The 24,692-nt window shown below is 45.9% G+C and overlaps 2 protein-coding genes across 3 annotated transcripts in view; one reads left to right on the top strand and one right to left on the bottom strand.

The window, feature by feature from the left end:
• Positions 1 to 24,692, top strand: part of LOC119160000 (uncharacterized) — a 233,566-nt gene that overhangs the window by 15,374 nt on the left and 193,500 nt on the right. The window lies entirely within an intron of this gene.
• LOC119172821 (protein ABHD15) overlaps positions 1 to 24,692 on the bottom strand; it is a 238,403-nt gene that overhangs the window by 83,634 nt on the left and 130,077 nt on the right. The window contains exon 2 of the mRNA XM_075889910.1: positions 8,092 to 8,246. The gene's annotated coding sequence lies outside the window, so the exon portion shown is untranslated. The remainder of the gene's footprint in view (positions 1 to 8,091; positions 8,247 to 24,692) is intronic.

Here is a 24,692-nt window from a genome sequence, read left to right as displayed (position 1 = left end):
GGTGCGAAAACGGTTTTTCTCAATTTCCGGGAACCTTGAGAGCTTTGCGGGTCTAGTTGCTTTGTATATGTGTACGTTTGGCAAGGAAGTTCCAGTGCTCCTCTGCGAAAAAAAAAAAAACAGTGACGTCACTTCCGCCACATTCCATGGGGGATTGGCTGAGGCCTCTCCTAACCACTTCCTCCTTCATGTTGGAGAGACACAATCTGCACCTCACTATCACGTATACCCACAGCCGCCATTTGTATTCTTTTCAAAACCTTCTAGGGCGGAACTTACATGAAGCTAGAAAAGGAAAGGAGAGAGCATGACGTCACTTCACCAGCCTTTGCGAGCCAACCCGTTCTGAAGCCAGCAGCGTGGACCTAACACGTGACATTTTGCATCATAATCACGCAATAGAGCAGCGATATTTGCCGAGACTTCAGAGTGTGACACCCGGCAGCTTTTATCTGAAACGCGCTTGTTCGGCACAGACCGGCCGGCTCACGCAGGGGGTTCAAAAGCGGAGCACGACCGAGAGTACCGAAACCTACCGCACGCTCTGACGTTTTGGTCACGCGTTCAGTAGACACGGTGGGCTTCACTCGTGTGACGTAATGCTGCCTCCTATCTTTTTCCTTCCTCCATGAGAACTTATAGGGACAATGTCAACTACACCTACCAAGGTTACGTAGAGACGGTGCTCTTGCGCTTTTGAGGTCCTGGGTTTGGTCCGTGTTCTGAATTGTGGTCGCATATCTAAGGCGATGCACGGAACGGAAGAACATTTGTGCACCTCGATTTAGTTGGAGATTAACGTCGCTAGGTGGTCGCAATTTATACCGAGTCCCGATTATGTTACGTCTCGTTCCCTGACCGTGGAAATATCACTTAAGGTATAATAATCTAATTCTATTTATAGCCTTCTGTCTCAATTATGGAAGACCTGCTCTACATTGCAGAAAATAACAACAACAAAGACGAAGCTTCGGAAGTTTCATTGTCTCCTTTCTAATGGCCCATTTACACGTGAGCTGTTTGAAGTAAGCGCATTTATTTTGTACGGCTAAAAAACACCGAACGTTGCGGTACAACAAAGAAGCTGACAAAAGCGCACGAGAAACGTATAAGCCCCACTTTGTAGCGAAAAGCCACGTCTGCACTATATGCCTCCGCTGAAGCGTTCACTACAGGCGCCACGACTGCGCTGTGTAATAGGATAGGCATGATGGCGGGCCCGCCGAAAGGGCTGAGCTTCGCCGCAGACGGCCATAAGTCACGCCGCCCGCCAAGCGCCGTCGTTGATCAACGGGTTGTCGAGAAATAAACTATAGACCTAGACTGCGTACAAGCGCTGCCAGCATAGGTTCACGTTTCTCGCCCGACCATACAGGTTGGCCCGCTCCTCGTATGGTGGGGTATGCGAAAGGAATGATAATGATAACAAAAGTGTTGGGATGATTTGCGGAAACGGGTGCACTTGGTGTATAACATTCCTTCGCCCTGCTCCACCCGCCCCTTAATAAAAAAAAAGGAAAGATGCAATAGCGAACCCTGAAAATAACATCTGAATTCGAGACGGTTGGTATGCGTATCCAAAGGTACGTCAGCGCAGAGAAACACGGACAAGAAGACAGAGAACAGCGCTAGTCCTGTGCTTACTTAGTCCTGTGGCTACAAGGCTTCAACTTCAACTTCCTTATTTCTTGCTAGTACAGACCAGAACCGACCGCTGGGGCCAAAAGCTTCGATCCATTATCACCTCCATTTTCATCATCAACACCTTTTCCCTACTTTCCTTACCACCCCTTTTCCTTGCCTAACGATGAGTCGCAGGTGAGAGGCCAACCTGCGCTGAGTCACAGGTTGGCCTCTCAGCTTTTCACACCTCTCTCTGAGCCTATACCCGAAGGATGCGTGTAAAGGGCCACACTGCGGCACATACTTTGGGAATGTGCCGGGACAGCCGCCACTCACTTCGCGAGGCATGTTAGGCAGGGACGAACGCTGATGCGAATTGTTGCAGCTACCACCACACGAGGGCAGGGGAGGCCGCCTCCCGTTAAAGTCCCTTAATATAGAGAAAGTACCGACGCTCTCCTGCATATCCTCTCCAAAGCGTCCAACCCTCCTCTCCTAAGTGTCCGAACTTTATCTATGTCCTCTCCCGAATGGCCACCGTGCGGGCGCCGGCCCAATAATCCAGCTCGCGTCGCTTTCCTATCAAGAATACTATGTCACGCTGATAACACGCGCGATGATCGTGGTGGCCCGTGAGGGGAGATGCGGGAAAGGAGGGTGCGCGGCGCGGCGGCTCGGCTAAAAGAGCGCCGGTACTTTACTAAAAATATCCTGGGACTTTACCTCCCGTGGCTGCGGTCACTGCTGCGGATAGGCTACGTCAGCGTCGCTGGCACTGGGAGGTGGCACACGGCAGCGATGAGGCGGCCAACCAACTTTGGGCCGTCTAGATGCCGCCACACGTCGTCCTCAGAAGATGCGAACACATGGTCACGTCGTTTTTGGAACCATTTTTGTTCACGCCGACGCTGTATCGTTTTACTTATCAGATTTACTAGGCCTTCGATATAATGACCTTGTAAGCCCGTGGTGATGTGTGGTATTAATCCTATTGTAAGTTCGGTGGCAGAAAACGAAGACAATAACTTGTTCGTTGATAAGAGAGAGAGAGAGAAAGGGTAGAAAAAAGGAAGGAACGTTAACCGGGTTAAGCCAGATTGGCTACCCTAAACTGCGGAAAAAGAGTAAGGAAAAGGGAAAAAAAACAAAGAGAACATGCGATGAGAGATTCTACACAACAAAGTCCCATATTCACTGACGGCTGCAGAGCTCTGCTGCGCGGAAACTATTTCATCCGTCGATATGGTCGTTGGCTTATATTTATATATGACAATCTTTTCGTTTAGCATTTGCAGTGTGGTTGGAGTCCCGGGAGTTTCTCTTGCGGAAAGCCGGCCTTTTAAATTCTCTTCTCGGACATTTTTTGTCCATCTCTGCTCTTCCAGCTCATGTGCCTGAAGGTGAACCTGTCTAGCATGGACGACAAGTGTTAGTACCATGCGCATTCCCAGGGAGCTCGCAGTGCTATTTACTACAACTAAACTAAAACTAGCAGACTGGGAATGGGGAGGAGCACAAGGCGAATCAACGCGCAGCGAGCGATTGAACATGCTCCCAGAACATCTCGAATGTCTCATGTAAGTCTCGACGAGAACCCCTTCTAACAAGCACTGGAAAGCAATCTTGAAGGGCTGCTACGCGCAGTGACGCGAAACGTGACCCCAGTGAGTGTTCGTGTCTTGAGAACAAAAGTGAAAACAGAACAATTACTTGCTGCCCGTCCGAATACGTATATGGTGCCCACTCGGCAACCTCATGCTTGGCCGAGTGAAACGAGAGCGATATTGAAGTTCGCTGCGCATCGGTCGTTGTCGAGGATACAAGGTGACGCTCGACGGAAAAACGCCGAGAAAGCGTTCGGCTTGCGTCGCTATAAAACCAGTCTTCGTCGAAATCGGATTTTGAGAGAAACAGTCGTGAATAAGAGATTTATGTATGAAGAAGCAGATTGGTGGCATATGGCTCGACTTTTTCGTCACCGTTTACGTGCAGTGCAGCGAAACGCGTGCAATCGCTCTGTGTTCCGGCCGTATATGTATACTTGGCGTTTGTAATGTAGAGGCGCCGCAAGCGTAAGCAGCACGCAGATTTTTGAAACAAAGCCGCGAAGTACATAACGAATTTTCCTGAGACGACTTGTACACGATAGCAATCTTTTTTTTCGTCATATTTATTGATCATATAAAATTTTTTAAAATAAGAAGAGGGGACTCTGGCGCTGCAATTGTTCAACCACAATGAGAACGATGAGTAGTACACAAATTTGCCTAGTCTTCGTGCTTGCGGCTTCAAACGTATTTTAGGATTTGTTTATTGCTGTGTTCTGATTTTGTTTTTGATAAAAGAACGAATCGTTGTAAACTTCGTGACCCGATTTGAAATGGTGGATCAAATGATTAAGTTGGTGAATTGCAACTGCTGAACACTTGCTGATTGCCGTTCCATGACAAAGGACTCCAAACTGCGCGAAACCAAACGTAGCCCACAGAACGTAGCTTGAACAAATCCGTTTGCATACCCAACATTCCCATGCTGGCTGAAGCGCCGTGCGTTGCAGTTCCCATAGACACAAGCGCCAGAGTTCCCTTTAGTGTTTTGTACAGGAAACCCATCTATATTGACACGGCTAGTCTGGAGGCACGTTCTCGATTCCTTCACGGCCTGCACACGGGGGGCTGTTTCTACTTATCGCCGCAATCTCCCGGGGGCGCTCCGAGCCAACTCACCGTATATAGTGACTTTAACTTGCTGCCGGCCGTTGCGGAGTCTAGCACGCGCAAGGAATTCTCGGAACTCCTACCTGCTGTTGCACGTCCTGGTTGTACTAACGCTATGGAAACATGGTAGCGAGCATGTATGCCAACTCTGGTCTCGAGAGAGTATCAACGCAGTCATAGCAACTGACGTTTTTTTTTTGTAACTCCAAGAAATTAGTAAAATGATGAAAATTCCGTTTTGCGTGCATGTACCATCATTCATCGTGTTCAGATGGCTCAGCCACATGACCCGTCACCAACCAGCAAAAAAATGAAAGGAAGCTTTTTTTTCATGATAATAGTTTTGGAAACGTTTATTTCACTTGCGGACAGCCACTGTCCTTGGAATAATTAAAGTTTGCACATATTTATTTTTGTCGACGGTATCACACTTTGTGCTCAAATATTCAAAAAGGCAATTCAAAGAGATGAAAGTCAGAACATAATAGGGATGGCTACTATTTTTTCATAAGTAGCTGCGAATCACGATCACAGTAGCAATAACAATAGCAATAATAATAATAATAATAATAATAATAATGCCACTAGTAACGATTGTTCAAAATAAAAAAAACATGCGATGTAAAAACATGAAACAACACGTACTGATAAAGTTTTAGGAGATCACTATAGCGTAAGAAAACAGACCCAAGTAGATCGAACCACATACCACGTTGAGCCCCTGCATACATACAAGAGTCCCAAGCCCAAACGAGTTCAGATCCAGTCTTCAGTGTGCAGGCGACAATATGAGAAATATTTTATTACGAAATAAGGCACACCGGAGACGCAGGCGAACAATAAATTTTGGAGAACCAGAATATGTTTCCTTAGTACTGCAGTACTTTCATTGTGCCCGAAGAATTAAAAAAAGCACAGCTGGTAAAACACTGTTGTGACGCATTTAGATGAAGTAATCTCATCGTTCACAGCCTGAAATGCTTCCCTTTTCAGCAGGGCACATTGCCGTGCACTCATTAGTGTACATGCCAAGCATTGCGAATGCATTCGTTCATGCATGCTGTCACCACTCTCCTGAAAGCGCCAACAAAGCAGCTCTTCGACTAGTCTGTGTAACGCTGTTCCGTGTGTCCGCACAACCCCCTCGCCGCAGGTGTTGGAGTGGTGCCAAGTAGGTGAAGTCGCAGCCGCGCATTGACGCCACTCTGTCCCTCACCCACAGCAGCTGCCGGCTCCTCCGCCCACTTGCAACACACTTCTCTCTCACTTCATTCCCTCCAGCGTCCGCAACACTCGACCGTACGTCAAGTGGAAACACTAGACAGATATAGTTGCGCTTCCGCAGCAGCCGTACGGACGAGGCCTGCCATTGCAAATGGCTGGCAGGCTGCGTCCGTACGGCGGCTGCGGATGCGTTACCGAATCTGTCTACTCTTTCGGCTGGTTTATCTGCGATGAAACTTACAGTAAATCCAACCCGCCTCCCGTCTTTTTTTTCTCAAACGAATGTTTACTCGGGTAAACGATACACCGTGTTTCGCTTCAAACCGTCCTTCCAGCACCCGCGTCAACGCCAGTTTCAACCGGGTCAACGCTGTGCGCACCGCTGCTGCTTCGCATCCTATCAGGGCTCCCTTTGGGGAGATGGCCCATAATTTTATTGAAGCTTTCTGCATGTTATGTGTTCTTGCACAGACTCCGAGATCGGCCTGCGTTTGAGGAAGCGTAATGTCGTCTGGTTACGTCCGGAATCTGGGCGGCCTATGATGTCATGAAGACGCCAACGCGAGTGACGGAGACTCTCATTGTCATGTAATGACGTCGCCTTATCACGTCATCATGCCGTCGTCACACGATCATGACTATTTGCGTCAATTTCGCTCACGTTGGCATTCACTTTTAACTTTTGGTTACACATCTAAGTTGTTTAACTTGAGGTAACCGCAAACACCTGGCACAAAAACATGGAATGGTCATTGACGCAGAATAATGTAGCCTATCTTACCTTTACATTTCCTCACTCAATCTAAACCATAATATTCCGACAGGAGTCGTATATCTTTTTTCAAACAGCTAGAGATGTAAATTCCGCCAGATACTCAGCTGTTCTTAGACCAATGGGCCTAAGCTATAAGCTAGTGCACCGTGTTTTCGGATAAATCTGAACAAAAATTGATGATTACCCGACGGGGAAAATTTTGACAAATAAGGATTTATCTGGTTAAATAAGATTTAACGACCACTGTGGCCCGTATCGTTATTTACTGAAAGGGCGTGTTCTAAGTCAGTACTGACACATCGACTGGTTTGGATGATATAAATCTTATCCCACGTCAACAGTATCTCGTACACAGAAACCACGGATAATATAACAAAGAGCTTGTCACGCACGGCACAAGGACCATCAACACGTGTATAGGGTTCTCTGGAGCGCGATACCACATCTTGATATACGATCTCCTGTCTGCAGTGGTACGCTCCAGATGACATCTAATATACGAAACTCGTATAATTTGTTACCACTACCTCTAAAATTGTAATGAGCACAAACAACGGTGTATTTCGCTAAGTGTTTGTGGTTTTGTGTATATGTGTTACTGAGTTCAAAACTTCCAGAGAACTGACATGTTGTTCGGTTGTTGCGATGCTTTCGTGTTTAGGAATCAATACATGTAAGAAATTGTAGAACCCCGCCGTGGTGGTCTACAAAACCACCATATGATTACGAGAGACGCCGTAGAGGAGGGCTCCGAAAATTTCGACCACCTGGGGTTCTTTAACGTGCACCCAAATCTGAGCACACGTGCCTACATTTCCGCCTCCATCGGAAATGCAGCCGCCGCAGCCGGGATTTGAACACGCGACCAGCGGGTCAGCAGCCGAGTACCTTAGCCACTAGACCACCGCGGTGGGGCCATCACTATATGAAGAACATATCTGACTTGCCATAACATGAAAATCATGACATGCGTGTCATGAATGTCATGATTAACATTTCATGGTCCTGCAGCTCTTGCGATGGTTTCGTTCATATGGCATGTTGCAAAACTGGACAAGATTGCATGGCGAACACAAGTGACCGACTCTAACATGGAAATCATGACATGCGTGTCATATAACATGACTACATGCCACGCTCATGATTCACTCGGTATTACATGACGTGATTTGAGGACGAACACAAATTCCAGGCGCAAACATGATAACCATGATATAGAATTCATGTATGGCATACTTTACACGCCTACCACTGCTGGTGCTGGTATCGCAAACGTCGGTGGTGCCGTGTTACACGACTATAAACAACATATTTGCATCTTGTCTAGATACGTGAGTGCGTATAACATTCCTACTTGTGTTTACTGTGCACTACATCCGTCCGCTTCGTAACGTTATGCTGATTGTAAAGTGACATACAATTTTTCTCATTCGTGCTTCGAATATCATCGATTCCCACTGTACGTGGGAAACTGCCAATTTTTTGTACATGTGTATGAGAGTTGGTGCACGTATGGGACATTGCTATGTTTATGGCATAATTGTGTACATTTTTATAGCATCACAACATACTCAAGGTTATAGCCTCCTCCTCCCTGTGCCATTCATTAAAATGCATCAATCATAATTAAAGCGTACAGGTGTAACCGTGTCTCTATCTCTCCACTAATAATTTCAAGTTCCGACAAGACGGGGCCGATTTGTCGTGGCCATTATAAAACAAAATTCGGGTGGGTAGTTTATATGCACTTACCATGCAGAGAAGCGGACTTGATAGGGGATCCATTTTCATTTGGCGGCCCCCATCCCGGATCAATACCGCATTCGGGTGGCCCCTTAAAGCCGGTTCATGTCACTATCTACGTTGATCACTGGAAGCGTGGTCTCCCGAAACATTGGGATTAGAAGCTGCAAAAGACAAAAAGCAACAATAATTTCAATGGTAGTGTCATCTGAGGCACTTGAGCGTGTGATTTTAACATACAGTCGTAACATCAAAGTTTGAAATTGTGAAGAGAATACATAAAAAAGAAAATTGCGAGGGAACAAGACAGTTGAGCGTGGAAACGTATGCTTCTCATCAATGATAAGAGAGAAGAGCTACCTAAAAAAGTAAAAAAAAAAACGAGCTACTGGACACTCACAGTAAAGTATTAGAAAGCAGCAGTGAGCCGAAGGTAACTAAAGCGAAGCAACGGGGAGCGAAGCTCACGTCATCTGAGATGATGGGGTAAGAAGAGAAGAGTGAGTGAGTGTGTCCGGCAATTTGCAGAAGAACGAGAACTGAAGTGTCAAGCCTCGGAGCAATCAGGGACGAGAAGTAGACGACGACGCCTGCAAAGAGCCAAATGAATCCCCAAACGTGGGTGTCTGCCACAGTTTCTAAGCTCTTCTTCTTATTCAATCTGACGGGGAAACGGCAACATCAAAGCGGGGCTGACCAGCCACGAACGAAGTGCAAAGAGTGCGTAGGTGCACCACGCGGGGACAATGCGAGAATAGGGACACAGCCATTTGCCGACTGTCGGCAAAATGAAGGAGCAGTGCGGTAAGTCCAACTGTAAAGCCGAGATTTGCGGGCGATTTCTTGATCCCGCCTGTTGTCGTGCTCCTAGCGGCCATCGTACAAATGTGCAGAAATGACGTTGACAGCTAGGATAAAAGGAGACGTGGAGGACAAGTGTGACGTCATAACCCATGCCAGATACCCGCGGCTCGAGGATCTTGGCTGCATGGGTCCAGAGAGCGCTTGATGTACTGCATTGTCGCTAACGTTTCCCTTCATGAGTTGCGCAGTCTGTCTAAGTTTAGTTGTTGCAGAAATTTGATAGCGTCTGAATGCGAGTCAGTTGGTACCCGTTCATAGCTAAAACAGCGCATTACAAAATACGGAAGTGTTCGTGTTTCGGTTTGTGCTGTTTTAACTGTTTGTGGGAGCGGACAGTGAAGGAAAGAGTTTGGAGAGGGAGACATTATGTGAGTGAGTGAGTGTGTGAGCCGTAGACAATACGCGAATAACTCTAAAGTATCGACGAGGAAAGCTAATAAAAAATCATGGCATATCCACGATGTGAATGACGATGAGTGGGCGGTGAAGGGGGATTGTTCGGTGTTAGCGTAATCACACGTGACATTGACCACACACGCATCTAAAGGAGTGACAAAGCAATGTACAGTTGTATACAATATTTAGTCGTCTCTTCGGTGTCGTCTCTTCCTCTGTCCTTGTCTATATTTGTGCGCTGTTTTTACTTCCGAAGCATGAGCCACCAGCTAGCCCAACTTTCGCTATTAATGTTTAGTGGTCATAAATTGTGAATTTCGTCATAAATTGTGGGTTGTGAATTTCGCTTCGTTTTCATTATTTCTGATTTGTGGTATCGTATCTAGCCTGAGGTTGGCAAAGACGAGAGGTGCATGGGCACGTTCCCCTAATGTTTGTAGGTTGTTTCCAGTCATATGAAATGCATCGTAGAGAATATCGAGACGTCTTCTACTGCAGAAGCCAGTTGTTGTCAGTGATCATCATTGTCATCACCATAATCATCAGCGTCATTATCATCATCATGGCGTATAGCGGGTACCTTGCATGTGCTGTGCTCTAATGGCAGAAAGAGAATGTGTGGTCTGGAACGCGCTTGTTCTTTATCGCCATGAATGCCGTCGTCATCGTCAGCGGCGGCTACGGCGCACGACAACAGACAAGCTTCGATTTTAAGGAGAATCGCGCCTAAAAAGCACAAAAAATATACTCCACGTTTCCCGCAGCAGCTCTATATTGGTAACGATTGTCTACCGTCTATGGGCTAAAAATGTGATACATACTGCGTGCCGGTAGCAAGTTCTTTGTATTGTTGGGGCTTAAGTGGGACATGTTTGGAAGATTTAAGCCGACTTCAGCTACAAATGCAGCGTTGTCAAAGATGGGATCCCACTTATACATGAGGAGTTTATTCCAAGATAAGATATGACGGATGCTGCTGCCATTCGCACGTATTTACCGCGAAATTCGGAAGTGTCAGGAAGCGTACTTCGTTCTCCGTTCAAGAATATCATTGCGTGAAGCGTAAAGTTGGGAGTCAATAGGGCATTTGCGACCACTCCGACGTACCACGAAAAAACGGGACGCCCAAACTGTTTTCTCTTGTCGCAACATCAAGATATTTTTCTCGCAATCTATCACACTCTCGGAAGTACACACAAGACGCTTCGGTTATCCTGGCTACGTCCTGTCACATCGCTTTCCCCTTTAGCGATGTCGATGAGCGCTTCTTTGCTCGGTTTCGGCGCACTCAAGCGAACGGTACACCACTTCCCAGAAACCTGAAAGGAAATCCGTAGCACCGAAGAAGTAAGGCCAAAAGACGAAAAATGATGCAGAAAGAAGAGGGAGATAGAATTGCGGAGCAAGTAGTAAAATACCGCATAAATGGCTTTGATGCTCCCACTCGCTGAGTGCTAAAGCACGTTTGCGACGCACGAAGTTTGTAGGTGTTTAGTGCGGAGCCTTCTTCCATTTGGCAGCTTCTTTCACAACAAGATCGCAGCAGTACCTAAAACCCAAGAAGTCTTGTGAGAAACCACAATTTTATAATGTTTCTTTTTAGTATTACCACGGTTTGAACGCAGACTGGAATCGCTGAATACGACGTTTGCAACGTTTGCGCATGGCTTCACTCTCTCGCACTGACCTCTAAAATTCGCGCAGGTCAGTTTATTAAGCGCAATTGCGCGGCATGCGAAAGATTTACTTGGTTACGTTTCGGTGCGGAAACCAATTTTCAATATAGCTGCTTTAATCACGACACCGGGTGCTGATGTGCCATAGGGGGGTGCTGAGGACTTTCAAAAAAATTTCATGTCACTGCCACATCGGTCTTTCATGACACGTGTAATGCGGCTGGCTTGAAGAAATCATCAAGAAATGCTGAGTAGGGGGAATTTAAAGCTGGATTCTATGAGGCGATGCTGTCGGTGACGTTTAAACCCTTAAGTTGCTGACATTGCCTGAAAATGAAATCATGTAACACTAAATTATGTACTTTAAACAACATTCATTGAAAGCGAAAGAAGAAAACGCACATTTTGATTGATTTTTCAGCGTCCACTTTTAGAAAGAGAGAACTGGCTTGCACGCTATAGCCAGCCTCTCAGCAATTCTTTTAAGACCAAGGCCTCAAGCGTTGAGTGGCCACTTGTGCGAAACAAGGTGGCCCAGTGAAGTGGTACAAAAATGAACGTGACCTACGTCATTGACAAATCACTGATTTTAGATGCGAAGCGGCTCTTTGACTGACGTGTGTAATGCCGTACGTACGTGCGTCCATATACGAACGCGCCGCAACGCATTCGCATTTCCGCTTCTCGGCCGCAGGTGACGCCGCAGCTGAGCAGACGTCACGCTCCCCTCGCACGCTCCCCTCGCACGCTTCCCTCGCATGCACGCACTGACGTGATTCGCCCTCACCCGCATGTCGCTCGCGCAGCGCCAGCAGCTGCCGGCTCATCCGTCCACTCGCAACACACTTCTCTCTCACTTCACCCTCTCCACCGCTCGGAATTCTCGACCACACGTCGAGGGGAAATACGCTTTGGGCTCCTTTATCTGCGATGAAACTTACGCGAAACCCATAGAGTTTCATACAATAATACCTAAAGAGGAGTCTGGCACTGCGATCGTGTACCCTCGCGGGAATTATGAGAAGTACAGGCTTCGGATTGGATCGCGTTAGTCAGTGAACTGTCCACAAATCTTTTTTTTTTTCTTTGCAGTTTCAGTTTCGTTATTAGTGTAGAGCGGGTAGTGGGGTGGATGCAAAGGACTGAAGCTGCGCCTTTGTTGTTCAAAGAAGCTGAAAACTGCTAGCCCTCTCAATTTACTACAATGCTGGAGCTGTATAGCAACGTTACTAGATTACCTCAGTTTGCAAACTCCGCCGGGATGCGGCGGCGAAACGCGGCCCCCTTCGTTTCCCGCTCTCTAGGTCAAATGGCGTCGGAAGCGCCACCTAGAGAGCGGGAAACGAAGGGGGCCGCGTTTCGCCGCCGCATCCCGGCGGAGTTTGCAAACTGAGGTAATCTAGTAACGTTGATTTGACCGGTCGCCGCATCGTAACGGAGTCTTCGCGCAATGTTAAACGGAATTTACGCGGTTAATTTTGTGTAATGGGAGTTATTTCCCGAGAGGGTGAGCGAAGGTTATTACGAGTGTGCAAGTAAATCACCAGTTGAGCCGCTAAGGCGATGCCACACGGCAGAGACGTGAGCGCGATGCCCGAATCTTGCGGGACTTCTGTTCATACAGCTCTTTTACGTTCCTGTTCTTTAAAATTCGATTGCCTATGTAAAAAAAAAAAAAACCATTGACAGTGGGCCACAGCATTAAGTCTAAATGTATCCGATCTCGGTATAGCCCGTCGCCACAGTTGAAGGCGCACCTCGTCAGCGGGAGGCTTGAAAAAATGTCTCTTTTCGGCCGCGGATTTCGTTGAATCGTACCCACTTCGGCAACCAGTCACAAAGCAGCGAGGCATGTTTTCTCACAATCAAGAACCGTCACATGACACATGTGAGCTGTGTAGCTCACAGGGAAAGCGATGACTGAGTTGAAGACATTAAAAAACACCCGGCACCATGCAGATCACGCCAACGCTGACAGCGTCGGTGCCACGCCGGGCACCACGTTGATCGCTACCGTAGTAAGTTGCAGCCAGAGCACACACTACGCGAGTTACGTCGAAATAAATCTTGCTGGGACTCAGTGACAGCGATGACTACGAAGCACACTTGAAAGCAACAAAGCAGCACCCGGCATAAGAACACAACTGCAGTAACTCCGCCGGCGTGGGTCCGGGCACCACCGAGAGGGGGCGCGCTTGCGGCTTTTTGACCGGTACAGGGAAGGGTGACACTCGCGGCGCCGCAGTTTGCAAACTGAAAAAAGTATCTAGTAACGTTGCCGTATAGGTCGTGTTTGACAGTTTAAGCGAAGCGTCGTCCACTCATCGCTGCGCATAGATGTAGCGTTCCATGCCAGTGCAGGGCATTACATCGAGTTCACGTTTGATGTTAATGCGTCTTGCCAAAACTCGTTGAAATCAGCTGCTAAAACGACGGCGACACGAAGTAGACGCACCGCAACGCTCTCGTGACTCGACTTCACAACAAAACGAGAGGTGCGTTGGGGGCAGACCACTTGAAGAGACGCACCTTCCATCATTGCAGACAAAAATTCAAGTGTTTCTCACTTAATACTGTGTTGTTATTTCCATAAATAGATATAGCGTACTTTCAAGGGCAAACCAAAAATGTTTGTTTTGAAATATTGTAAAGAATACTTCATTACATCTTGCTGCCAAATCTGGAACGCAATGGCAGAGCAATGCATACCCTGGTGGTTAAATTTGTGCAGGTTTCATTTCTACCGCCTAGTCACAAGCACTGTTTGCAATAAAATTTGCGTAAAAAAATGAAGCAAGTTTTAATTTATTATAGCTTCATATTACTTTGTTTTACACGCGGAAAACAAGCATCGCGAATCTCGAGAACGTGATCCATCCGAAGCAGATCCGAAGCCGGTACTTCCCATCATTCCCATGCAGGTACAAGCGCCGTTGAAGAAGCCCGCAAAGACACTAGCACCAGATTCCACTCTAGGTAATATTGTATGAAACTCCATGCGTGAAACCCAACCCGCCTCCCAAGTCTTTGAGTTTCTAACATGTTTTTTTGAATAAACGCTACACCGAGTTTCGCTTCAAACCGTTTTTAGCGCCCACGTCGACACCGGTTTCAACCGTGTCAACGCCGTGCGCACCGCTAAGGCTTCGGAATCCATCAGGGTTCCCTTCGGGGAGATGGTCCATAGTTTTAAGAGGGTTTACCATTGCGTATTCCTCTTTGTCGTATTTCTCAGTCGCATCGCCTTTCATGCGAGTGAGGAATCAGGTACTGGTAAGTGCCTGCTTAGGTATATATATAGATTGAATTGCTGAATGAGATAGCGACTTTCCACTTATCGTAAGGTAACGTGAATAAACGTTAGAAGTAAAAAAGGAGGGCCTGCAGTTGCTAGCAAATCTTAAAAGAAATTGTGTTAAGCAACAGCAAAAGGAACACATCCAATCTCCACACTTTCTTGACGCATGCAAACGACAACCTACAGCGCATTTCAGGAACACGGAAAAAGAGGCGAATACCAGAAGAACTTACTACGGCTTCATTCAAGAACAAATATAAATAAGCAAACAAACAAAGAAAGAGCACAAAACAAAGAAAACGATGAGTCATGGTGGAATATAGTGTATAGAATGAGAGCTTTTCATAGAACTTCAAAGGTGACCCACTTTCGAACCAACAACGTCGAATAGTATGGAAATTAGAAATATAGTGAGATGGATAAACGCCTAACCAGGCAAGAGCTTCTCTCGCAGTCCCTATTCGAGAACGCCGCAATGCGTGGTCCATCACGATGTCGATCCATCAGAGTATTCCTATCTCTCAATCGTATATCTAGGGCCACATTGTGAAAGAGCTCTGCCGACAAATAGAGGGAAATAGGAAAGAGGATAAACAGTCATGAGTATTCAGGAATGAAAAGAAATGTACTTGGCAGGGTGTTGATGGGAGGCAAAAGAAAAAAAAAGAACTTCGTAGTCGGGATCTTCTTTGAAGTGTTTTTGAAGAGTCTTGTCTAAGCCAGAGGTGAGATAGAAAATACGGTGACGTTTTTCCAAGACGCACGCACGCACGCACGCACGGACGCACGCACGCACGCACGCGCGGACGCACGCACGCACGCACGCACGCGCACACACACACACACACACACACACACACACACACACACACACACACACACACACACACACACACACACACACACACACACACACGTAATGCCAGAAATCATGATAGCGAACATACACACACATTGCTTGTATTACACTGTCCTGAAGTTTCTACAGCATAAGCCGAGATTGCTTTTGCCATTCTTAAAAGGAAACTGAAAAGCAAAATAATTTTCGCGTGGTAGTAAAGTACAGTTTCCCGATACCGAAAACACCACTATTGCATCAACACAATACGTAGTAATCGAGAACACGCGTGAAATAAAAAGGCGGGTGGCGACGCCTTCTTGAAATTCCGGCCCCAAAAACCGTGACGTAGGAAGTTTTCAAGGCGTCTACTGGGTGACACATAGCTTCCAATCAATAAAAATAGTGTACATTGTAATCTGGGCTGCCATGGACGCAGTGTACGAAGTTTCAGAAAATTTCATCTAGCCAATGCAAAGAAAATACCGAAAATGCACTTTAAAATTTCTTACGTCAGCGCGGAGAACTTGGCACGAAATTGAAAAAGTCAATTTCAGCCTTCATTTTCTCCGCTAATAGTTAACTTATAATAGTGAGAGAGATGGCATAAGAAATTTCATAGCGTAGTTTGTCAATCTAAACCAAATCATTGTTTCTATTTCGTGTCCCCCCTTTGTACTAAATGGTCGATGGTATATTTGTACCAAATATGAGCACAAAGATAGGTACATAGTCGAGTTGCAGACACGTGCCGTCCTTGTCACAACGAGAATAATGACCTGAATTCAGCGAAAGCAAGTTCTTTATGTTTTTTTTAATTGCTTACTGTACTATATTAGCCAAGGTAAATGGAGGCAACTGTTGCAAGAAATGCCGACAGCAACTATTGAGCCTGTCGTGAAAAGAAAACGGAGTGGCCACTCCAGCTTCGCTTTCCCAGGATAGCGGAAAAGCATTCTGTGTCTGTTGTCACACAAGTTGCAACTACCTGCAACGTAATGGAACCGATAGTTCGCTGCGAAGACCTCAATAACGCGAAGCGCATCCAATGAGACATTCAACTCAATTCAATTCAATCTCAATTCACTTTCAATTTATTTAAAAGAAAAAACAATCTGGAGAGACAGCTGTGCAAAAAGTTGTCGCAACGGCTTGATGAAGGCCCAGGGTCCCTTACATGGCAATAGCACATATATGACACATGCAATTAAGTGTTTTTTTTTTCTCACACATCCCGCGCAATTCGAAAACTTTACGCCACATACACCTGTTGAACCTAAGCTAACGAGGAGAGCTCGCAGACTACAGATGAAAGGCCTGCATCATCAATCCAACTTTATCTTATCCATCCTTAGGTATCTGTACATTTTGCGGGCGTTGCAAGGGCACACAAATTGCAGCAGGGTAGTATATCACTACATAATTTATTTGCGAATACTGACCTACTTTGTTTAAATGCACCAAAGGCATAAATAAGAGAAACGTGAAATAAAGGTACGGTTTGTTAACTAATGCTGGTTTTATTTACTTAAAATACGTAATTTTTCGTTGCTATCGTCACTTAGCAACAAACTCTGCTTGCGAATCATCTTTACTCTGCTTCCTGTTTTCATCAAATATGAATTAGGACGCGAGTGTGCGCTTTGACAAAACACAGCCCCAATTAGTGCGGACATGAGGATGAGGTGATATCTACAATGCCCGTAATTAATTAATAAAATTAGTTTTCAGCAATACATCACCTATCACACTCTTACCCTTCTTTCTATACATGTAGTTTGATTGTTTCCCTTCGGTGCCGGTTCTTGCTATTATTGCGAAGCAGGATTCGCCGAGCATTGGATTGTTCAACCACGGATAAGGAATGTGAGCTGGTTCCAGACCGTCGTGAGATAGCTTACTTTCACTTTGTCCCAGCAAGAGCTGTGGCCACCAGCAAGAGCTGTTGCTTTAAGACTGACCACCCCACGACGTCGACAGCTGCAGAAATAGCTTCTGTGTGCGCTGCCTTTGGTTTGGTCAATGTGGAACCGGTATCCAATGCAGGACTGTATATATGTAGGCCTATACAGGGCGTCCCATGTAACTTTCGCCAAAGTTTAAAATATGCCAGAACACGTAATTACGACTCGGCCGAATGCATAATGCTCACCGCTGCCTGGAGTTTTTTGTGACTATTTTTTGTGTTCTGAAATATTGTTTAATTAGCTCTGTTTAATTAACTAAACTTTGAAGGAACGAAGACGGATAAAAATTTCAATGAGAAACCTGTAGATCGGTTGGCAAAACATCCAAACAGATAGTTTTGAACTTTATATCAGTTAAGTATTAGTGTTTTTCTACTAATTACAAATGCCCACGAAAGACAAAAAATACTACGTGACAAACCTGCTCGCGCGTCAGTGCTCACGATAATGCTAATGCTCCCTAACGTTCTGCGTACGTACAACACGTTTACCTAGCACCGGTTCATGATAGCGATAAGCAGTAACAACGGTTGTCGTTTTTGTGGCGAACTTAAGCGTGTTCATCGTAAAGCCACCACCATCGTTGCGGCCCTGCCGAGACAGCAGAATGGGGCAAATGCTATGGTCATTCATACGCGGAACGTGGGGGAGCATTAGAATCATTGTGCGCACTGGCGCACGAGTGGGTTTGTCACGTGGTATTTTTTGTATTTCGCGGGCATTTGTAATTAGAAGAAAAACGATAATACCTTACATACATAAAGTTCAAAACTGTCTAATCAAACGTTTTGCAAACGGACCTACAACTTTCTCCTTGAAATTGTTTGTCTATCTTCGTTTCTTGAATAGTTAGTTAATTAACCATATCTAATAAACAATATTTGAGAACACAAAAAATAGTCTAACTCCAGGCAACGGTGAGCAACTTGCATTTGGTCGCGTCGTAATGGCGTGTGCCGGCATACTTTTAAGCTGGCTAAAGTTACCTGGGACTACCCGTATATGCTATTTTGTTTCTTTATATTTATTTCATATAAATCAAGTGGAAAGGGGTAGCCGTCGCCAAGTAATGGGGACAATACCTCTTTGTTTATTTTTATTTAGATATATAAAATATGTTAGTGGTTTCTGGAGCCCTCCAATATGGATGCTTCGTTATCGAATCGTGGTTTATCGTGCTTGAAACCCCAGATATTATTTATTGCCAGACGTCAGTTAGCACGAACCCCGTAGTATTCGTACGCTGCTCTCTCATTCAATGGCCCCTCTAACGGGAGTGGAGAAATCTGTGCCACGCCACCGTGGGCAGCTTGCCCATAAAATATGGTTTCATTTATCACGTTGGTTTCATTTATCACGCCAGCGTCGCCGACTCCGACAAATAAGGAATAAAAAAAATAAGATGACACTCCACATGTGACTGGCCTACCTTCATAACTAATGTAATCGTTACACACCGATATTTGCCGAGTTTAGCCATGTTCGCTCTTTGTACCTTGATCGCAAACTCGCCGGTCACGTGGCGCATGCGCAGTCGGAAAAAGTCTGATACTGCAAACAATTTCTCCTCGCAAAGCTGTGTCAGGTGCCACGATGACTGTGCGTCGTGTCTCTTCAATTTTCCATCCACCGTTCCCTAGGTTATGGGTTGCCGTGCTATGTTGTCAACTGTCGAAAGCTTCAGCGCGAGATGCGAATACATTACTTCGAGAAAAACCCACCGCCAGCACAAAGAAGAGAAACAATTACGGAAAAAAGCCTTTTGTTGGCAGCGCTTGAGCGTCTAGGTTCATCTCGATATACCAAGTGTGCCAGCAACAAGTTCTTTCAAGTGCTATAGCCTAATACATGCGAACCCAGCTTTCAACCATCGAAAGGGGCTCCAACCGCTCTCTGTCTTTCGTAACACAACTAAGTACCCTCGCTTTTGCCAGTACATACCGCCACGTGTATGTGGGTGTGGGAGGGGGGAGGATATACTCGAGCTTATATATAGCACTGTATTTATTGATACTCCTTCGTAAGCTCTCCGCAAGACCTTTGCCATTTAAATGCCGACACAGCGCGGAATGTGTCAGACTTTGCCACACTATATCCGCCCGGAGTTTCGTAACAGTGCAATGCAAACAGTGCCCCTCACCCGCTAGCGGCACTTCAGAACGTTGACTGGACACGGAGGATAAATATGGGAGGTTGCGCGAACTAATTGGGATTTGGCGCGCATTTGTCATGCAAAATATACAGATACTGTGTATACGCCTACGCTGTATAAGCAGCCCAGGCAACCGATCTCGCAGGCCTTTCTTAAAACTTCGCCGGCTCGTTTATCAGCGGAGTGCCTAACGAAAAGACAAAAATATGACAGCGAAAAGGGTTCGCTAGGGCACGCTGAACGTAATAAGAATCGTGATGTATAGGCGCAGCTTTAAAGCTATTGTGCAATGGCTGTTGTGCAACCGTGTGAACTTCTATAGCGGATATTTGAGCATGCCTTGGGGAATCGGCTAAAGAAACGTAAAGCATCATAAGCTATGAGTTGCAATCAGGGCTTATTTTTGGTGAAACGAAAACTTATTTCTCTGACATTTACGTATAGAAGCTTCGAAGATTGAACGTGGCGCAAAAAGCTGATTCATGTTGCTAGAGGGCTTTCCGGCATACGCTCATCAGGTGAGAGCAGTTGGTGAAGGCTGTTGTCACTATTTGAACCTGATGCATTATTATACATCACAGTCATGAGAAACAGCTACGCCTTGCAGAACACCGATTGAAATACTGCGCTACTGCAACGGAGACAGATAAGGCTAGGGAGGAAACTCCTTGCGAGGTGGATACAATTGCGCTTGTCATCTGCTATGTTACTTATTTTGCCCCACTTACTGTAGCTCAGAATGTTTAATCACACGACAGCAACTAGCCCGATACCTTACTTTGATTGCACGTAGTGTCTTTCCTGTCAACCTTCCAGTTCCGTCACCACTAGTATCGCAACTACTATAGTATCCGACCACCCACACCCTGGCGACAGCAAAGTGAGAGATCGGTGGAGCAGCGAAGAATAACAATGGGGGCCCATTTGCCTCATCTGATAGGAGTGGCTTGCCGAAGCAGAAACGCGCACACCTTGTTGATTAGGCTACGAAAGAGAAGTCACACTTCATACGCCCGGCCGTGAATCTAAATCTAGGTTTGAGAAGACGCAGATAGTGTTCAAATGATTGTTGGTACGGGGGATGGGGTGGGGCCGTGCAAAGCCGGATGTCTTCTCAGTCAGTCGATCAGACGCAGCGGTGCCATTGTTCCCAGGGTGGCGCAAGCCAGTGCACAAACTAAACACGCGTCAAACTCGTACAGCCGGCAACTAGACGGATTGCCTTGGTACCACTATGTCTTGGCTTGCTGACAAGTTAAACAACGCTGTCTAACTACCAACGTAACAGACAAACTAGGCATGCAGCGCCGTGCCATTCGAGTCGGTCGTCTCATCCACATAGAAGCCGACCGCACACGTTGCCACCCCGGCTCGCGCTAGAACGAGTGTGACAAATAGGTTATAGTCTCCGTGGTCTGACGTAACGAGGCGGACCTGTTTATCATTCATAGGTCCTGCACAAGGAGTGGTTTTGGGTTAGCATGCCTCGTGAAACGGACGTGTACGCAGAGGAACTAGTTACGTTAGTATCGCGTTCTGCGGCTCCGCGGTGCCAACCAGTGCACATCCTTGTTGCCGGTCTGAGTACGCGTTTCTACGAAGGTCGGGTCTTCCCGAGACCCGACGGTATAACAGTCTAGCGAGGGAAAATATAGCACAGACAAAGCGGAACTGAGGCGTTACCCGCCTTTTTTGTTTTCATTTGCTTATCCTATAACGCTATGTGATCATGCAGATTGAACTGGGGCCGCGCACGAAGCTGGCCGACGTGCGTGGAATGTGATCCCGTATACAAGCCACCGTGTTTCGCTGGTGTTGGTATTCAGATTACAGAGGGAGCCACCTTTGAAGCGCGCAGGAACGCCCTCGACACTTCAACTTCGTGTCCTTTGCCATCGGCTATTTTTCCGACGATTTTTTGCCGACTTTCTTTTTTGTTTCATCTTACTTACTAGGCGTCCTTCGGCGTTACACAAGAAGAAGAGCAAGAAAAATAATAAAGTTGCGCGGGGGAGCGAGGCCGCCTGCCAAGGTTGTTCCTGTTTGATATAACGCAGTGCAGTGGGCCGCCTAAAAAAAGGGCGTTACTTCCTGGCGAGATTGCGGAACAGGCAGGACGCTGTTGCAGTGCTGCTTCGATGCGCGTTGGTTTTAGGTGCGACGATCAATACGGCAGTGTTTGTGCCATTTCAGCCGACGAACGTGGGGTTATGCTAGTATACGAATGCACGTGTTTAATATTTTATTTCGGCTGTCTTGTGTTTTAGTTTAGAATTTAACAGCCCAACGGAGTACATTGGCATCGACCGAATTTTGCAACGAGGGATGCTCACCTGCGTTGCATCGCGGTTGTAAAAAAAAAAAAAGGCGGGGTGCTGGTATAGAGGTTAGGGGGGGGGGGGGGGGCGGAGCCAAGAGGCCCTTTTGCGCTCCTTCGCCTACGTCCTCGGCTTCGTGTGAGAAATGATATATGCGCAATGCTGTTGTGGTAGCACTACAACACACACATGTGCACGGACAGTCGCAGAAATTCGCGTTCAGTGTGTGGAAGAGCGTATCCTTAACGCGGTTTATTATTTGCAGCGTAGGGCTTTCGGTGGGGTCGTATCCTTGGGCCTAGATTATCTGCGCTATACAGAAAGTAAGTGCGTAATATGCTATACGAATGCACAGTAGCTTTTTATTGCTAAATTAAGAGCAGCTGGTCTTTACAGTTTCTTGATAGCTCAAAGCGATGGGCTTAGTGCCCGATTGTAGATAGGTGGTCGCTATCATTTATCTCTCTCTCTCCCTTTTCCCTCTCTCTAGGTTTTTTTTTTTACAATTCTGAGATGCTGCTGGACTTTCATAAAAATAAAGTATCAACCAAGGCTTCACTGAGGCTGCGTTGATTATTTACTTGACAATATACACTACCGTGCAACAAAAGCTTCACGATCGTTGCGTATAAGCTATTTCGCCAACACTGCAGAAACCCGAGGTGTACGAAAATGTGGCCGCGATCGATACGGCGTTGTGCGGTGATGGAAGCATCGCCGAGATGCTATAGATGCCTCGGGGGCATGCCGGAAACGCATCCCGGTAAAACGTGTCTTCCTTTTTTTCTTTTGTCTTTGCCATCACGCCAATGGGAGAATAAATGGGCGTCATGTTTCGGCGCATCGACGGCGAAAACTGCTCTCTCGGGCGTATTCCGCGAACTACACCAGGCACGTCAACGCGGAGAAAAGAAAAGACAAAATACGTAGTGACACCATTCCCTCGCCGTCATCCTTAGTCCGTTTCTTCTGTATTGTCTTTCTTCTGTGCGATGTTTACCGAGGCGCGATGTTTCGCGGCAGCATTCACCTACCACGGTGTAAGTGGTACACGCGAAGGACATAGCAAATCGCTCTGTCTTCTGACCGAGCATACGTGGTGGGGCTCGCGGTGCCTGACTGGCTGCAACTGGAATGGTTTTACTTCGGTGTTCACGTGCAGGCGAGTCCCAATACATCTCAAACGCCAGCCCAAAGGATGTGTGCGCTCGCGGTGGTGTTGAATGTGTGGGAGCCGATGCGTAAATAAAGTTTAGCGAGAAGGACGCGGTCTTCCAGGAAAACAGGAATTCTATGCGTGACCTACGCGTCACTGGATGAATCCCAGCTCACAGTGTGAGAACTTTCCACAGAGTGGCTAACTACCTCACGTTTGAGTTCTGCGTCAATGTTACGAACTGCTAACTGATTCAGCGACGTTTCACCCCATGTGTGTTTCATTGTTTCCCGCTTCTATTGCGTTATTAGTCATCATAAAGTTTCGTGCAAAGATTACTTCACTGTTACAGAGCAATGTCTACTGTAGCGTTAATTAATTAATTAATAATCAATTATTAATTTATTACATGTAAAGTACATAAAATATTTGGTTAATAATATACAGGTAGGACCCCAGAGCCCAATGAAGGGCAGTTGCAGGGATCCGTTTTTTTTAACAGTATAGTATAGTAGTTAGCTGAGCTGCAGGGAAAATATTGGATACAAGTACAATGAAATACAAGAATTAAAAACAATAGTTACATAGCAATTCAAAAAATACCTATCAATACAACATATGAGAATAATATTAGTAACCAAAATTAATAGTTTTCGTATACCGTAGCCGTAGATATCGTGACTCATTTGGCTTAACAATCATGTACGATATGGCGTGCGATTCTAACGCGTATTTTTTTTATCTTTTGCTTATTGCAGCCCTCGAGTATGCATGCGGCTAGTCCACAAAAGCCAAATCAGTAGGATATCTTTCAAATTTTTTTCTAATATACAATTAACTTCGTGTTACAACAGAGGGCGGGGGCGGAGAAGGGGGGGTGCTAGAACTTTGCGAATACGCTATTCCCTTGTAAACTACAGCCTGTACGTTTAGTGAGATAGTCATAAGATGAACAGGTGAAATGCCTCAGACTGGCTGGCCGACGTTTCGATAAGAGGACTTATCTTTTTCAAAGACACTGTCCCCCGTATTCACAAACGCTCATCGACTCGACTTTCACCCTTCACTTGACAAAGTTGAGCACTGCGCCACTGCTCGGCTGAAAATGACGCTGCACTGCTCGAGAATCGCACCATATTATTGCTGATACGCAGTGACTTGCCATGCCTAGAGAGCGCGCTTCCATCGGCTTTCTCAAGTGAAGGGGAAACGTTGAGTGAAGGAACGTTCTAGAATACGGGTGAGTCATCCTTGGCGTGTCACCACTAGCCCCTTTAAAACTAACATGCGAAGGATGACACGGTGCCTTTGAAAAAGATAGGTCATCCTATTGAAACGTTGGCCAGTCAGTCTGAGGCACTTCACCTGTTCATCTTACGATTATCCCACTACGTTGTTTCCATCTGTCGGCTCCCATCAAGATTAACCTGTAAGTTTAAGGCAGTCGTGGGGCCTTTGCATGTTAGTGATGTTGAAAAAAAAAAGAGAACACTGCATCTTCATTACTATAAGAGTAGTTATTTATGCATGCGCTTAAAAAAACTATTCAGTAAAGTGGCAACTTGAGTCTGGTTAGTGACGTACATTTGCGAACAGGGAACGCCTTAAAGGCGATAGAGGTGATTCGCCCTTTTCACGTTTTTCATCTATTCGAACATCGAAAGATATCTTTCTTCTTCGAAAGTAGCACGTAGTTGGCTTTCCGTGTTTTGGAAAAAGTGCATGTGGCTTTGCGTTTGCGTGAATAAATAATAATAATAATAATAATAATAATAATAATAATAATAATAATAATAATAATAATAATAATAATAATAATAATAATAATAATAATAATAATAATAACACCGCTGGGTCACTTTTTCTTTGTTTCTCACTTTTTTTCTCCTAGTTCTTCTTTCGGATTCTTCATTTCTCTCATTTTTTTTTCGTGTCAGCCTTTTCT

The sequence above is a fragment of the Rhipicephalus microplus genome, chromosome 3 (genome assembly GCF_043290135.1).
Source record: "Rhipicephalus microplus isolate Deutch F79 chromosome 3, USDA_Rmic, whole genome shotgun sequence".
NCBI classification, from domain to species: Eukaryota; Metazoa; Arthropoda; class Arachnida; order Ixodida; family Ixodidae; genus Rhipicephalus; species Rhipicephalus microplus.
Note: the sequence above shows the minus strand (reverse complement) of the source record. Positions and strands in the feature narration are given on the sequence as shown.